The sequence below is a fragment of the Palaemon carinicauda genome, chromosome 1 (assembly GCF_036898095.1).
Source record: "Palaemon carinicauda isolate YSFRI2023 chromosome 1, ASM3689809v2, whole genome shotgun sequence".
NCBI classification, from domain to species: domain Eukaryota; kingdom Metazoa; phylum Arthropoda; class Malacostraca; order Decapoda; family Palaemonidae; genus Palaemon; species Palaemon carinicauda.
In genome coordinates this window covers 290,653,938-290,661,437 of record NC_090725.1, presented here as the reverse complement: position 1 = coordinate 290,661,437, position 7,500 = coordinate 290,653,938, and positions in this window count along the sequence as shown.

Genomic DNA, 7,500 nt, shown 5'->3' with positions numbered 1-7,500 from the left:
TTCGAAAAAGATGGATGATACAATAAACTTCAACTCTGAAAAAAAAAAAAAAAACCCGAGTACATACCACTGCCAACGTCAATTTACTTTTTTAATTAGTGAGAAACGTGGTTTCCAAAAACTTGGGAAACATTGCGTATTATTATTATTATTATTATTATTATTATTATTATTATTATTACTTGCTAAGCTACAACCCTAGTTGGGAAAGCAGTATGCTATACGTCCAGGGGCTCCAACAGGAAAAACAGCTCAGCGAGGATGGAAACAGAAAAATAAAACATTTTAAGAAGAGCAATAATATTAAAATAAATATCTCCTATATAGACTATCAAAACTTTAACAAAATAAGAGGAAGAGGAATAAGATGAGATAGTGTGCCCGAGTGTACCCTCAAGCAAGAGAGCTCTAACACAAGACAGGTGAAGACCATGGTACAGAGGTTATGGCACATACCCAAGATTAGAGAACAAAGGTTTGATTTTGGAGTGTCCTTCTCCTAGAAGAGGTGCTTACCGTAGCTAAAGTGTCTTTTCTACTTTTACAAAGAGGAAAGTGGTCACTGAACAATTATAGAGTAGTAGAAGCATTGTTTGGTAATCTCAATGTTGTCAGGTGTATGAGGACAGGGGAGAATATGTAAAGAATAGGCCAGACTATGTGTGTGTGTGTGTGTGTGTGTGTGTGTGTGTGTGTGTGTGTTTAAGCAAATCGAAAATGAACCTAAATCAGAGAGAAGGATTCAATGTACTACAGTCTGGTCAGTCAAATGACCCCTTAACTCTCTAGCGGTTGTATCTCAATGGGTGGCTGGTGCCCTGGCCAACCTACTACCTGTATGTTTTCCGATTATTGAGGATGTAACCCGGCCACCAAAACTTACGTTCCTACCACTCCCAAAATTTACTTATTTATGGTTAGTTATTAAACACAGCTTTAGATTATAATTTTCTCAAGAATATTTATGTAATCCAGCTAATAAACAGTGAAGCAAAACCAAAACCTTATGGTATAATGGAAAAAATGGTGACATCGTGGAGCGGATATACAGTAGGTGTTCTAGTATTAAACACAATGTATGTTGGATGGATGTGATCGTTCATTCTCTTGCTAAAGGGTACACTTAGGCACACTATTCTATTTGTTTCCTATTTCCTTTTGTCACTGACCTATTTTCCTTGTTGGAATCCTTGGGCTTATAGCATCCAGCTTTTCTAACTAGGGTTGTGGCTTAACAAGTAATAATAATAATAATAATAATATATGAAACTCTATACCCTTTGCGTTTTACTCTCTATTTATTTAACCGGTTAAGTAACACTCATTTTCACCGTCATCATAAAGGAGGAATCTGTTACAACAATATAATCCTCTCTCTCTCTCTCTCTCTCTCTCTCTCTCTCTCTCTCTCTCTCTCTCTCTCTACTGTAAGCAGATTAAATAAGGACAGTAAAAATGGACCTCTTAGATATTTGTAGTCTTAAAAATTTTTACTTTGGTAAAATAAACAAGTTTTGAAAGAGACACCTAAAGATAAACAATTCTTAAAGTAACCCCCTCCCCCCTAAAAATCAATAAAAACTTGAATAAACCCATAAAACCTCTCTGCTTCTCGTTTACCAAACGAAGAGAAAACACACGCATATAAAAACTTGCTTTCGGAATGTTTAAGCAGACCCAACCTCTACAAATGACCTCCGACAATAAGGAGAAAACGTGAACTGTTTTCCAGTCCACCTCCAGTTGACCAATAATGGAAATTACACTCGATGACATTTGTCCACCTCGTGCGTTTTCTTGGCACATGTGGGACCATTACTTTTGTTTTCATTATGCTTTTAATGACTTAGAATATTTGCATATTCATGTATCGCTGCTCCACCAACTCAGAATTATCATCGACTTTTATCTTTCTTCGTGGCCAAGTGGTTTAGTCACTGTCTATACAACCTTGCCGTCCAGGGTTCGATTCCCGGCCGGTCACAAGCTCTTGTCTTTGTGTGATTTCGCCTGGGGCTCTGATCCCGAGGTCATTAAGAGAATCCAGACATTAATGTATCAAAAATATATATGGCTTATTTGAATATGAAAAACACGTCTAACTTTTCTATGGATTACAAAATCCATGAAGAGGATAAACAACATAGGTGACAACATGTGTCCCTTACTTAACTTATCCAACAAGATACGTATAAACATATATGGTATCATAACACACCCATAAACTACAGAGAAAATTAATAAAAGGACTTTGCGTTTGCTATATATTCAGTAGAAAATAATCCTAAAAAGATAATCATGCTCACGGAAACTGCATATAAGTTGTTTTTTTTATCTTATTTTAATTTTTTCTATCTTTTTTAATAACCCGTTTTCTTCCTTTTATGGATGTACAGTAAATTATTCTCTTCATTCCAGTCGGTTCTTTTACTAGCAACAAGAAATGAAAATCACGTTCATATTCAATATGTATATGATATATTACAAAATAGAAAAACATTGTACTGAGAGAGAGAGAGAGAGAGAGAGAGAGAGAGAGAGAGAGAGAGAGAGAGAGAGAGAGAGTCTTGCCCTCAAACTTTAACAAATGCCCCCCACGTCCCGTGAATCGAACCAGTTCCCAAGAGCAGACACATTCATGGACTTCATCGTTCACTCGCAGCACGCATTCACTCTCGATACAATCCAGTTCGTGATGGTTGTATAAGGTAACAAACACTGGGGTAACCAGTTTGCATAAAAATAAAAATAAACAAACAAATAAATAAACTTGCGTCTTCGAAGAGATGACCTCTATATATATAAATTCTCCAGTAGCATACTAAATTGAATATGATTAATCATTGTCTATCAAACAGACTTAAGTCTCAAAAGAGACAAAATGATCAAATCAAGAATTATTTCTATTAAGATTCAAAATAATATATTACATCATTTTCCCTTTCCATCCTTCACGCGAGGTTCATAGCAAACGGTATTGACAGATCTCCCCCCCCCCCCCAACCCCCCAAAAAAAACCACTTGTGCAAAAAGTCTAATTCAAATCTAAAGAAATAATTCATAACGTATTGAATTACATTCTGGATGTACCAAGTTGCGGAATGATCTTTCTAATTGGGTAGTTGAATCAGAACTCCAAAAGTTCAAACTCGCAGCAAATGTTTTATGTTGAAAAGGCTTACATAAGTCCTTTTATAGTTTATATATCAAATATCTGTTTTGATATTGTTAGTGTTTTTTGAAATATTTTGTTTTATTTTTCATTACTTCTTATATCGTTTACTTATTCCCTTATTTCCTTTCCTCACTGGGCTATTTTTCCCTGTTGGAGCCCTTAGCTTATAGCATCTTGCTTTTCCAGCTAGGGTTGTAGCTTAGCTAGTAATAATAATAATAAAAATAATAATAATAATAATAATAATAATGACAATAATAATAATAATAATAATAATAATAATAATAATAATAATATATACCTTCCAACAGTATAACATATATATGACTCAAATGAAGATGATCGAATGTCTTCGATCAGTGCTAAAAAATCAGCAAGCTTCAACAGAATTGCATGAATAAGAGCATGGCCTTGAATTTCACCAAATGACCCTGAATTCAAATAAAAAAGGTGTTTGGCCTGATATCAAAACGGGTTATTAATAAGATCACGATATCATAAAATCAAGTGAAGTTGACTAATTCGAATCTATAGACGAAAGGACACAAAAAGCAGCCGAACAGAAAGAGAAAGTCAGACGGGATTCTTAAAAACCAAGGTCACATATTTTATAGAAGACAGCGTACATAAAGAGAATCTTTAAAAAAAATTCCTATTAAAGGAACACTGGATTCTATTATTATTATTATTATTATTATTATTATTATTATTATTATTATTATTATTATTATTATTATTATTAAGGGAACACTTGATTCTATTATCATTATTATCATCATTATTATCATTATTATTATTACTATTATTATTATTATTATTTTTATTATCATCATCACTAGCTAAGCTATAACCCTAGTTGGAAAAGCAAGATGCTATAACCAAGGGCTCTAACAGTGAAAAATAGCCCAGTAAGGAAAGGAAATAAGGAAATAAATAAACGATATAACAAGTAATGAAAAATAAAATAAAATATTTTTAAAAAATTAACAACGTTAAAACAGATATTTCATATATAAACTATAAAAAGACTCATGTCAACCTCTTCAACATAAAAACGTCTACTGATTCAACTACCCGATTAGGAAGACCATTCCACAATTTGGTCACAATTTCAACGCTAATTTCTCACTATCTCTCAAGAATGAAACGATAATGGCTTCATGATCCCTCCTCTCCCCTTCATTCCTTGTCTCCCATACCTCTACTGAAAAACTTGAAACGTACAAATCGGGGCAAGAAATGAAATCTATTTCAATGGTTCGAAGGTCTATGTAGGCTGGATTGGCATGTGAAGCATTTGTAATATTGGAGAGCTTATCTTTAGAATCCATTTCAATTCAATAAAAAAAAGATTTCATCTACCTTTTTTTCAAAGTGCGAGTGAGCTACACTCAGTTCTAAACGAAACGTTTGCCTCTTAGAAATGTCTACATCTCTATTTCACGTTTGGTTATTACTTAGCGGAATTATGTATTGTGCGCACATTTGTAAAATACGTTTGTTATATTTTCATAAATACTTGGATATTGAACAAGAGAAAAGAAATACTGTGCTGTCAAATTTCTCAGTATCTGGAAGAAATAAAGCGAACATTTACCGTTACAAAAAAAAAAAAAATAAATAAATAAATAAATAAAACCACCACCATTATCCGCAATTCTGACCGAAATTCTAGCTGATAAGTTGACTTACACATTAATCCTGATGCTTCATTTACCAAAAGGCTTTACACAATTGCATCTAAAAATATTAATTAGGGGAAATGGGTAAATATATAATCAGTATATATGAAAACCCATCTGTATAGAATATACCTAAACTACGGGGTCGGCTGCCTAAAGCGTCGTTTCCAAGTATATCTGTCGACAGTATCTTCCTACACAAAACCATTTATCTACAAATCCTCCTTTGTTTTATCACGCCAACTTATATACTGCCTCCCTTTTGACCTCACTCCCTAATGTATTAAGTAGCTGACATGGTATGATTTGCCTGAGGCTTTTACAGTTGTCCATCAGATATCGATGGTGGATTTAGCTTTTGAATAAATTGTCTTTTTAGTCACGCGTCTTGTGGTAGTATTCTTACAATTGCACCCCCCCCCCCCACCAGAGGGCGTTCCCCCACCCCATGGGGCTTATGCTTACATTTGCATGTACACAGCAACTTCAACATCTTTGCAGGGGAATTTTTGTTGACGTTAGCAACCTCATACAATAAGTGAATGTTTAATAAATCTTAATTTAAATTTATGAAATGAGCAACAGCGGATCACAAAGTCAACAGTGGGTAAGAATAACGACGCGTTATATTTCCAGTACTAATGACGGAAGGTGTAAAATTTCTTTCCTGATGAAGACAATATAGAAAATAGATGCAAAAAGTATTGAAAAAGTCTCTCATTTGACATTTCCCAACTTAAGATGAGATGAAAATCGTACGGATTTGGAAAAAAAAAAAACCTGAATTGTGCCAAACCGAAACATTTTAAGAATGTTAATACGATTGCTTCAAGCATGGAAAATCACTATCCACAAACAAATATAAGTAAAATGTAACAGCAACTGATAGAGCTGAGAATGTTATTATTATTATTATTATTATTATTATTATTATTATTATTATTATTATTATTATTATTACGTGCTAAGCTACAACTCTAGTTGGAAAGGCAGGATGCTATAAGCCCAGGGACTCCAACGGGGAAAATAGCCTAGTGACGAAAGGAAACAAGGAAAAATGAAATATTCTAAGAACATTAACAACATTAAAATAAATATCTCCTATATAAACTATAAAAACTTTAATAAAACAAGAATAAGAGAAATAAGATAGAGTAGTGTGTCTCAGTGTACCCTCAAGCAAGAGAACTTTACCCCAAGACAGTGAAAGACCATGGTACAGAGGCTATGGCACAACCCGAGACTAGAGAACAAGGGTTTGATTTTGGAGTGTCCTCCCCTTAGAAAAGATGCTACCATAGCTAGTCTCTTCTACCCTAACCAAGAGGAAAGTGGCCACTAGACAATTACAGTGCAATAACCCCTTGGGTGAAGAAGAATAGTTTAACATAAATGATAGGCTACAGTTAGGATATTCTCTTTTCATTTAATATAAATGATAAAGCTTGGATATTCTTCGTTTAATTTTTGATATAGTTCGGATATTCTCTTATCTCATTATACATAAATGATTAAAATTTATATCCTCCCAGGTCTCTCTCTCTCTCTCTCTCTCTCTCTCTCTCTCTCTCTCTCTCTCTCTCTCTCTCTCTCTCTCTCTCTCTCTCCTTCATTTGCATAAAAATAGTAAATTTAGTATTTCCTCTCTGCACTTACGAATGAATGTATCTAGTTTAACGGCTAATGTCCTTGTATTAAAGGTATATATTTGAATCCTATCCATATTTTTATTATCATTATTACTTGCTAAGCTACAACCCTAGTTGGACAAGCAGGATACTGTAAGCCCATTGAGGAAATGAACCGTGATATATTTCAAGTCGAAACCTGAGCTCGAACCCAATATGTAATCGAAATCAACTTATTCTTGATGGCTTACATGAAACTATTAATTCTAATGTTGTTCCTATTCTTACAATATTTCATTTTAAGTGTTCGTTACTGCTCTTGTAGTTTATTTAATTCCTTATTTCCTTTCCTCACTGTTGGAGCCCTTGGGGTTATAGCATCTTGCTTTTCCAACTAGGGTTATAGCTTAACTACTACTACTACTACTACTACTACTACTACTACTACTACTACTAATAATAATAATAATAATAATAATAATATTCTTATGTAAACAATAAAACGGTGACAAATAAACTTCCCTTCAGGGCCCAATAACATAAGGTAGTCTTTATATACTTTGAGAGTATAGCATCTTGCTTAACTATTGATACAAGCTAGATCAAAGGGCGTTCCTGCTCCTTATATGCGTCATTCAATTACTATCTATCAGATATGAGATGGGCTTTACTATTAAAGTTTTTTCTAAAAGTTTAAAGGCTGTTCATGAATGGCAGGGTCAAGGGATAGTGACATTGCCCTATCCAGCAGGACAATGCCCTAGAGACTGGCCAAATATACATATAATCAGCGCCCAAGACCCCTCTCCACCCAAGCTAGGACCAAGGAGTGCCAGGCAATGGCTGCTAGTGACTCGGCAGATAGACCTAAAGGCTCCCCCAAACCCCACATCCTTAGCTCCCAAGGATGGTGAGGTTACAGCGACCAAAGAAACTAGCGAGTTTGAGAGGGACTCGAACCCCAGTGGGGCGTTCATCAGTCAAACGAAGAAGAATTTTTTTCTCCGTACATGTA